Genomic DNA, 11134 nt, shown 5'->3' on the forward strand with positions numbered 1-11134 from the left:
GGCGAGCATACAAATTAGGGTAGTTTGCCTTTGCTGGAGTTATAATCTTGGTGCCAAATAAGTTTTATAGTAACGTACCCATCAGAATACCTTTCTTAAGCTGCAAAGCAATGTCCACAGTCTTCTGAGGGAAATTGAATTGCGCAATTCTCCTTAAATGAAATCACCAGTCCAGTGATTAGTAGTGAAAATGTTTTAATTAGGATCATCTGGAAATAGTTTTTCAAAGGACGAATCCGACTAGATAAAATTGTCTGGTAGTCCAGCAAGCCTGGTTTTGGTACTCAACTCTCAAATAGCTTCAAGACAATTAGGACACTGACTCTCAAAATTTAGGAATATCGGAACTCTCTGAGGAGACAACACAGATCCCAATGGAGAAGGCACTTTAATATGAAATCAGCTGTTTCCAGGGGAAGGAGGCTCTGCTGGTTGCTATGGGAGGAGGCTCTTCTGGTTGCTTGGAGAGGAGGCTCTGCTGGTTGCTCGGATTGGAGGCTCTGCTGGTTGCTCGGATAGGAGGCTATGCTGGTTGTCGGGAGAGAAGGCTCTGCTGATTGTTGGGGGAGGAAGCTCTGCTGATTTCAAGATCGGGAGGCTCTGTTAATTGTAGGGTGCAGAGGTTCTACTGATTAGATGGGGCGAGGCTCTGCACCTGTGCAGTACTTGGAATTTATACATGTGGAGCATTCGGGACAAGTGTAGTGTACATGCTCCAGAATTCTCTCACAGCAACACAAACTGGTTTCCTGGCTCTTCATGAGATAACCCGGTCTTCCCAAGTTTATGGATTCTCATTTGAATGTTTCCACTCCCATATAAATGTCTTTGTGGGAACCTAATATTGATTTCTCAAAGTGGGCAGTTTTCGTTAAGGGAACTATTATAAGAGTGACCTGAGGCATTAAAGATGGCCCCTTCAGGCAATTATGGCTCGCATCACCATAGCATAATATACAGAGAGAAAATGAGCCAAATAACTGTTTTAAGTGTATAGAAAAGCAAAGGCAGAGAATGGAATTTGTGGAAGGCAAAATGTAGAAACAATAAGCCTATGTAAATGGGCTAGGTCACATACCAAACACCCAGCAGCAGTCAATTGGTTCTATGTTATGATATCATGGACTAAAAATGAAGTGGTAATGAAGAGGTGAAAAGAAAAAAAAATACGTTTGAAGTAATGCAGAGTAAAACATAAGTACATTTTTAACAAAGAACGTAAAGTAATTACATTTTTTATTTAACTTTTTTCTTAAAAAACTAATTTTGTACCAATATATGCTTTCATTTTTTATCAAGTCAAGTTTTTGATCAGTAATCAGCCTGAACTTTTGGCCCGTTAGATAATACCTAAGATGAGTGATGGCCCACTTAATTGCCAAGGCTTTGAGCTCCACTATAGCATAGGACTGCTTGTGGCAGAGAATGGCTTTCAGACCCTCTTAGCTCATTTGATCTCTCACTCCAAGCTAACTAACTTTTGAGGTTCTTTAGCTTGTTTGTGAGATTCACTGCCAGGGTAGAGTAGTTAGGTATGAACATTCGATAATACCCGATTAGTCCCAGGAAGTCTCGCAGGTCACGATTGGTCATTGGTGTTGGTGTTAATTTTACAGCCTTCACTTTCTCAGTCTGAGGTTGGAACAGTCCATTTCCAACTAAGTGTCTGAGGTATCGTACAGCGGATTGGGGTAAGTGCCACTTTTTAAGATTCGCTCTTAACACTGCTTTTTGGAGAGGATGGGCGATTGAATAGAGATGGTGTAAGTGCTCTTCCCAGCTGTTGATGTAGACAACTATTTCATCAAGCTAGCACCACAGAATGCCCCATAAGGTCTTATTTAACACACGGTCCATAAGGAGTTGAAAAGTGCCAGAGGCTCCATGTAGCTCAAAGTGTAGGACCTTGGAAAAGGCCTTGTGGTGTTAAAAAGACAGTCTTTTCCCTATTTGCTGGATTTAGCGGAACTTGTCAATAGCCCTTTGTTAAGTTGAGCATAGAAATGTATTTAGCAGAGCCATGTTTTTCGATTTAAATTATCAATCCGTGGAATTGGGTAATTATTGAAGATGGCGATCAAATTTAGTTTTCTAAAATCTATACAGAAATGTAGGGATTGTTCGAGTTTAGCCACCAGGACAATAGGGGAGGACCAGGGGCTTTCAGAAGGCTTGATAATGTCAGCCTTGAGCATCTCCTCTATTTCCTGTTTGATGATTTTTCTTCAAGCTTCTGGGATCGTGTAAGGTTTTAAATCAACAGTGTTCCCTGCCGGCGTTCTTATGTAGTGAAAAAAGTTAGTGGCCCTGCCAGGTTGTTTCGAAAATACTTTGGTAAATTGCAAGAGTAAATTGCTTGGAGCTTCTTTGTGGGCTTGTGGCAACTCGGGGGAAATCAACTGATTTTCTATTTCTGAATCCGTAAGGAGTGTGGCCATAGTGACTTTACTGTTCTCACTAGGCTCTATCTTCCACTCTTGGAGCGAGTTAACATGATAGACTTGGGTCTTTTGCCATCTATCTGGCTGGGAGACCAGGTAATCTAGGAGACCTCTTTTTTTAGAATTCTGTTGGGTCCGTACCACTTGGAAATCTTCTTGTTCTCAGATCTTGGGAGGAGAATTAAGACTGCTTGACCTACCGAGAGGGACCGGACGACAGTGTGGTTGTTATAGATCACCTTTTGCTGTTCTTGTGCATGGCCTAGATGTTATTTTACAATTTCTCGTACAGCGGCCATATGAGTTTTTAATTTCTGAGTGGTTTGGAAAATGGGTAAAATAGCTTCCTCCGTTTCCCCCAACGTCTCTTTTAGCATATCCAAAACATCCAGAGGCTCCCTCCCATAGAGTAGTCCAAAAGGGAAATAACTTGGGTATGCCTGAGGGGTTTTCAGACTGGGAACAAAGCCCAAGGTATCATGATATCCCAATGTTTCACATCCGTTTTCACCGTTTCACGCCTTGAAGCACTTGTGTATAGGCGTGTTAAAAATGCCATATCATTTCAACTTGTACAGGATTCTTTTTAATGTTTGGTTGAACCGTTCTTCCAAACCATCGGTTTGTAGATAGTAGGCTGAGGTTCGTAGGGTCTTGATGTTAAGTAATTATTTTACTAGTTACATGAGGCGGAACACGAAGGTAGTGCCTTGGTCACTAAGAATCTCTCTTGGATATCCTACTTGAGACAAAAAGGGAAGCAGAATTTTAAGTATCTGTTGGGTAGTGTTATTGCAAAGGGGAAATGCTTCAAGGGATTGGGTGGCATAATCCACAATCACTAGAATAAAGCGGTTTAATAACTTTGATGTTTGGAGTGGACCTACTATGTCCATCGCTATTGTAGAGAAAGGGACTTCTATCATGGGAAAAGGTTGTAAGGAGGCGACGGGACTGGAGTTGCTGCAGTCTTTTGACATATCTCACATGTCAAGACATAGTTTTTCACGTCAGCAAAAACCCTGGGCCAGTAGAACTGGGGAATTATCTGACTATGCCTTGGTGAGCTGCCGTTAAATGTGAATGGGCCAACTCTAACACAATTCTTCGATGACTTTGGAGAACAACCAACTGGGTTTGAGATAAACCATCTCTGGTAACATCACTCCGATATAACAATCCCTTCAAATATTTGACTTTCTCTGTAATTACCCTAGCAAAAGTCTCTGTGAGGACCCAGTCATTTCTTTGTGCAAATACCTGGTCTGGTAGAGATGGGACCTCCTCTGCTTCTTCTTGTCAGGTTTCTACTGCCGAGAGGTTTGCTTCCCTGAACTCTCTTGATCCCTTCTCTGGGTTTATTAGTACTTTGGTTTTTTGAGTTACAGGAATTAAGGTATTTTCCAGAATTCCCTGTGCTATTTTCTCTCCTCCTTTCACTATAATTGGATTATTCCTGTGTCTTGTGTAGGAGGACTTGAATGTCTCCCATAAAACATAATCTATTACTCCTGCCGTAACGTCCAACCCAAAAATCCTGACCCAATCCTGATTTGGATGGTAGCCTCATTTAAGTTCCCAAATGGGTTGTTGGGAGGTGCAAGGGTAAGACCTGTAGGTATCAAACACCTCTTGTCTGGTGGAATTACAATTTCGGCTATACTTCGTAAGTCGAAACCTGTAGATTCTTCAGTGACCACGGTGGTGGCTTTGGCTTTGGAACTTAACTTAATAAACAGCACGTGTCCCCAACTTCTATCAGTTGGTTGACATCCGACTTCTTACACCATACATAGTCGGTCGGAAGGAGTCAACACCTTTATTTAAATAAGAGAATAGCCTACCTTTCCCTATTGTTGAAGAATTTCTCTACCTATCTAAAGGAACTAAAAGTGCATGTCTTTGGCAGGAAGTTCCAAAGAAAAAAAATGTCCTCCGCCCAAATCGAGTTCTACCCTGATCTTGCCACTAATAAAATAAACTTAAAAAGTTCCCGGGGATTGGCTTGATTCTGTGCACTGTAGATTAGGGTACATTCCAGAGGCAATGCTAGCATATAACAGAAACTGTACATTCCAAGCTGATCCGAGTTGAAACAGGTATTCACAGGAACTGTAGAAAAAGGAGCTGGTTGTAAGTAAAGAGACAGAGAGAAAGCAAAGACAAGCAGATATACTGGGCAAAACGGATAGATCATAATAAAGGGTGTACTGGAATACGATAAGGGGTCTCCATGAATTATGGAAAGCCCTTGGGATCGGTACCAACAGATTACTCTTAACTTTCATACAGCAGCTTCATGAGTTAGGTGTGCCGAAGAGACTGTTGTACTCAGTGTAAGCATAAAACTGGAGGCCATATACTGAGGCAGGTAAGACTCCAACTTACTAGGCTAAGGCAGCAGAAGTCTTTCGTTTATCTGATCTGAACAGAGACCAACCCATGGGTCACACTGTAAAAGAATATAGATCGGAGGTACAACAGTGGACCAAGATGTAATACAGGCAGAAAGCAGTGTTGAAAGGAATAACCAGGTACAGGACAGGTTAGAGAAACAAATTACAAAGCAGAGACTGGAAGGTCAGGATGCACAAAGCTATGCGCTCAGACAAGACTGGACACAGCCAACACATTGAATTCAAGGGGTTCAGGACACTCGGAGCACTTAAGGACAGGTACTGGAACTATGGACTGAAGTCTGGTAATATTGTAGGCAAGGAACAAACAGGAAAACATCAAGAGACTGGGATTGCAGAGAGAAAAGTTTGGCAGAAACAGGACAAGTCAGTGATGCAGAAATGCTTATAGAGAAAGTCAGAAGGCAGAAAAGAAATCAGTAAAGCATTGAATGTCTTTCACAGAAAAACAGGAAAGGGTTTCAGAAGTCAGAAGCTGCAACTCAGAACATGTTTTTAAAAAACAGGCAGACTGAAAAGAGTGCTGCAAAGCAGTAACAAACATGATTCAAAAGCCAAAAATCAGGCTATTCAGGAAAGTTTCAAAAACTGATCACAGGCACACACGATCACAAACTCCCAGAGGAAGCAGTTGACTGACAACTTCTTCTGTTCAAAGTGAGCTTATAAAGGCCCTCCCAGCTAATAGCGAAGCTGGTTGAAGCCTGAGGCATCTGTGTGCAATTACACCCAGTCCAGGCTTCAGTAGCTTACAGCAATGGATTGCAATTAAAGCCTTGCCCTTTCTTGGTAGCCTAGCCTGCAGTAGCTTGAAACAGGTCAATGCAATCAGAGCCTCTCCAGCTCTTAGTATATAGCCGCAAACACATGGACTCAGTATGCCTCCTCCAGCCCTCTGCCTCTTGGACAGCATACTTGTACCAGAATGCATCTGCTGGTTTAAACCATAAACCGGAGAGGAACATGAAATTAGGTAAAACAAGTAAATGATTGCAGAGGCAGTTTGTAGGTTTTAACTGTGCCATTATGCCATAAACAGAGTCTCTGAATTCGCACATGTAGCGGTGCTGGGTGGAAGGCGGGTATGCTCGTGACACCATCCCCCTCTCAAAGGTCATCTCCAGGTGTCCCAAAAGAAAGCAATGTCCTTCATAGGTCCTAAGAAGGAGTAGCCAGGTAAAAGTTGCAGAAATAAAGTCAAAAACGATGCCCATGGAAAGGTTCTATAGTCTTTCAATATAGTACTTTGATCAAAAAATGCGAAAGGGTAATTGTTCTTTACAGCCCACTCAGCCGACTCACAAGGTAAATCAGAACATAAGGCAGATGCACAGCATAACCGAACTGTAGACTGCAGCTTCTTAGTGGATATTGCAATAGAGGCTGGCACAGACAAAGTAATGGAAGGTATCAGGTTGTTCTTGGGATGTGGTTGTGAATGTGACTCGTTTTTTCAGACAGCTGTGGCATATTTGTACTATCCTGATGGCTTTCAGGAAGGGCACGTTTTCGCTTTGCTACTGGAACCTGGCTTTCTGATGGCATTACTTCAGCTGGCATGTGAATTCCTATAGATATAATGTGGCATTGTACTGTGCATACCACACTCATGCAGTTGGCGACAGGCTCAGAGATTTTATATACTTTGGCAGGAAATACTGTCGAGTGCAAGGCCAGCGGTGAGTCAAACAATGTCCTTTCACAGACAGGGAGTGCATGTACCTCGTTGCACTGGTTCAAATGTTAAGTAGCATAACACTAATAATGGTACTGATCATAAGGTCTTGAAACACTAAATCCATTACTGAATCTCCCTTTACACTGAAAGGTATGATTTTGCATTCAAGGTAATCCTCATTAATTTCTGGTGGTTTAATTTCAGCAATTAGTATTTGGATTACTTCGGCTGTTGAAGACTCGGAGGCAAGCATGGATGCACATTCCAGATTCAGGTCAAAAGCCGTGGTAAGCTTTAGAACACAGTCTCTGACGAAGTGGGTTGTTGGACTGGCTATTGTTTTGGATACTGTAGAAACTGTGGTGTTGTAATTACTAGAAAAGTTACGTGCATTACTGGCTGTGTGCACGGCAGTGCGAAATACTGGCGTAGAAACGAGAGGAGTTAGGGCATAGGCAGGTTTGGAGTTAGATTATGGTTAGGCCCTTGGAAAAGATCTAGTACAGAGTCTGCAGAAGTGTCAGACGGCATAGCAAAATTAGTTAAATGACCAAGAATCATTGCAAATTGGGATGCGTGTAGATTGAGTAGGGATACCAGTGAATGATATGGATGCCTGTGTTAATTTTTCATTATCCATTAGGGTGTGTGCAATATGTTAAATGTGTCATTTGAGTTCAGGAGCTGACTCTCTGTAGGTTGAGATGCCACATTAGTGCTACTTTTGTGACTAATAGATTAAATAGGTGTTTTAAAAAAAGATATGTTTGTGTGTAAAAAAGGAAAAAAAAACTAAATTAATTTTGAGTGCAAGAAGAAAACATTATTTGAGGAATACACTTAGTTTTTTAAGTGTTACATATGTGTATTAATACTGATGAAACAAACACCACCTAACAGTTGGAGCCAGCATAAGTGTGGATTCCCAGAGACCAAAGGTCATAACCAGATGTTGCTCGTTTTTCGATTCCTCATGTGCCACTATGGTCTGGATGCGCACAAGTATGCGATTTAAAATGGATCAGGATCGGCCATGGTTAAAGGTAGAACCTGCTGTTGGAGTTTGGTGCTACAGCATTCTGTTGGATAGACTGCACATGTTACTTTGTTCTGGCATGTGGCCAAACTATAAGGCAGATTCTGAGAGGTGTTGAAAGAAAGGGCAGAGTCAAATGCTTGCATATGCTGGTCAGCAAAGAGCATTATGAAAGGGGGTGGGGGATCTTATTAGCAGACCTCCCGTTCAGGAACTGATCTACCCACATCAATTAATTACAAAAAATCAGCTGGGGCTATTCCACTCTCACAGATTGCATTTTCTCACATCGGTCACTCAGCTAGTGCCATCTGATAAAAGAGCGCCCTGTGGCCGCACCTAAATTTGGGGACTGCCAAAATTAAGAGGAGAGACGAGGGGACCTTTGGAAAGTGGACTGCCAGCTATACATCAGTACTGACCTCAGACTGAGAGCCCTGCTGGCCCTACCCACTCTCTTCAAGGGGGAATCTGTCAATAGTGGGGGCTCCAGGTCGTGGAAAGAAAAGAGGAAAGAAACAGCAGTGCAGCACCACCGCTGTCGTGTCACTACAACTGTGCCCAGCACTGGAGGAATGAAAACGAATGGAAAAGAAGAGAGAAAAAACACAAAGGCAAGTGTCACGTGCTTTCCATATACTCTTTAAATAATAAAACAAAGATTGACAAAAAAGTCTGTCACCTGTGCCCAGCATCGGACAATTTTCCAGGGCAGTGGTGGAGGGTAAAAGAAGAGTCCCATTTTGCCATGGGTGGTGCAAGAGTGCAGAAGTAGACACAGGACACAAAGGTGGCATGCTTGTTGGCACAGACGCTTATTTAACAGAAAATAAGTAAGAACCCTACCTGTCCCTAAAACCAAGAGGGGTTTCCCAAAACTAAGGATGGTGTCAGAATGTCCATCAAAACCAAATAATCCACTGTCCTATGTCCTAAACCTATTTCCGTTCCTTACACTTCAAAAGAAAACTACAAAGTAGGCTTTGCCCTGAATCTAAAAGAAAGGCTCCCTCCTTCAGGATGCTTTTGAGGAAGTTTGGGAATGATGGGGGTATATCTTCCCCTGGTCGTCTTTAGGCTTTTCTGTATTGTTCCACACAGGTGGAGAGGAGGTCTCTCTTCCCCCAGACCATCTCAGGCTGTTTATAGTTCCAAAAACAAGATTGGGATAATCTCTCCCTTCCCCAAGCCTGTCTTGGGCTCTCTTTCAATTGTATCAGTACTATCTGGATTTCTACCTAAGGATATATTGTCCTTCCTCTGGTCTTCTCGTAACTTGTGCCAAAGGATTTCTTTCTCTTCCCCTTGGTGTTCTCTTCTCGTTGCGTTGGTTCCAGACCCGCTTCTCAGCTTCGTAATATCTCTTAAGCTTGGTTCACTGTACTGCCAGGTATTTTCTCGCATGTACAATCCTCCGTTTCTCAGTATTTGGGTCTCAGACACCTTTCTCAGCTTCATAGTGTCTCTCAACCAGGCCCGGTTCACTATCCTGCCAGTCCTCTCTTTGGGTCTCTCTGGGTTGCTCTATCACCCAATATGTTATTTGATCCCTCAGTTTGGTCCCAATGGGACGAAGAAGCTGGTTTTGGTTTTGAACTTCCACGGCCTCTAGGGTCTTCCATTGCCTCTCTGCCCCCCTACACATACCTTCCAACTTGGTCTGGAAGGGTTCAGGTCCTCGGCAACATTGGTAAGTTTCTCCAGCTTCCGTTGGGCTCTCGCCGTCTGCTCTCTGCTTTTGGTGGCTCTGCCATGCTGGTTTCTCCCTACACATCGGATCCTGCCTGGACCACTTGGGTGGCTGCCTTCCTGCCACCAGACGTTGGGTTCCCCAGCCTTCGCGTAAGTCTTGGCTCTCCTCTGCCTTCTCGGTCTTCGCCTTCCCGCTTCAGGCGTTTGGTCTGCAGCGTGTCCTCTCTGTGTGGCTTCACTCCCCAGCTCTATGCTTCCCTGGGGTAGGACTGACTCTGAGGAGAGTCCTTCATCAGTTTTTAGCGCAGAATGACTCTTGAATCTCAGATAGCTAGCATGTTTGTCTTGGTTCTGCATAGGGCTCTTCAGTGCCCTGCTCTTCCTTGTGTCAGTACTATTGGAGTCATCCACACTCACTTTTCCCTAATACTTCCTAGTCAGAGTATCGTCTACCTGATAGAAAAGACTGCTATGTAATGGATGAGGTAACTAGCAGAAGAAAGAGGAGGCAGAGAGGGTGGGGGTGCTTGGGCCCTATCCATTTTATTGGGTGAGCAATGGCTAGCGGGATGGCGATAAACATGCTGTGTTCTTCCTCAATAGCCTTCAACTCTCCCACAAAGGGGCTCCAATCCCATGGGATCCTCCTGCAGAATAGTGACAACTTCGAGGGTTTCATCACAGTGGCCTGCTGCCAAGCATTATGCTTGTCCACTTCTCAGGCCCTGTCAGCCCTCACTCACAAACCTGATCCAGAAAGAAGAAAAAAAGACTGCCGCTTGGTATGCATATCAGCATGGGATCCTTCCGACTGTAAAATTCTGTCAAATCTCCTGGCTAGAAGAATAGAACTATTAATGCCAAAGGTTATTCACATTAATCAAACTGGATTTGTAAAAAGTAGGTATGCAGCGACCAATATGTGGAAGTTATGTCTTACAATGTCAGAAGGTAGGAAGTTGAAGACAACAGTTCCGGTCTTTTCCCTTGATGCACAGAAAGCTTTTTACAAACTGGACTGGAGGTTCCTTTTCAGGACTAGGGAAGAGCTGGAATCTGGTCAGGACCTTCTGAAATGGGTTAGTCTCTTATGCACAAACCGAACAGTATCAGTGATCACAGATGGTCAGAATTCTGGTTCATTTACCTTAGAGAGGGGAACAAGACAAGGCTGTTCGCTCTAACGATGCTCTTTGTGTGATTGCTTTGGAACGATTTGCTGATTGGATCAGGTGTGATAACAGGATCCGTGGAGTGAACTTTGGAGGTGCAGAACAGAAGTTATGGTTCTATGCAGACAATTTGCATAGAAAGTTGCAAAGTACACAACCTACACTGATTGAGAAAATTGAATAATTTGGGCAAATTCCAGCTTATAAAATTAACTGGACAAAAACTGAAGCCATGCCAGTCATGTCTCTGGTTCGCAGGATAGATGTAGACGGTTTGGGCTTTTGTTAGTGTCCCTGCAAGCTAAAATATCTCGGGATCTGCAAACATATGATCAGAAGAACACTATGAAAGAAAATATGGAGCCAGCAATAACTAAACTAAAAGAAGATTTGGATAGATGGTCTGAACTGAAACTATCTCTGTGATCAAAGTAAATGCAATTAAGATGACGACTTTGCCTAAGGTTAACTTCTTACTCCTCTCTTCTGTAAGAAATCCCATTTTAGGGGAACTGGATAGGGCACTGCAGGGCTTTCTTTGGGATGGGAAGCCTGCTAGACTAGCCTTGTGAAGGTGCAACAGTCACTTAATATAGGAGGTCTCAATGTGCCTATCTTTGGAATGTATCATTTAGCCTTCTCTGTGATTCATGTCTTACCATTTTTGGAGGGCGACCCAGATCAATGGATAACAGTTG

This window comes from Ambystoma mexicanum, chromosome 3q (assembly GCF_040938575.1).
Source record: "Ambystoma mexicanum isolate Mex_15411 chromosome 3q, UKY_AmexF1_1, whole genome shotgun sequence".
NCBI lineage: Eukaryota > Metazoa > Chordata > Amphibia > Caudata > Ambystomatidae > Ambystoma > Ambystoma mexicanum.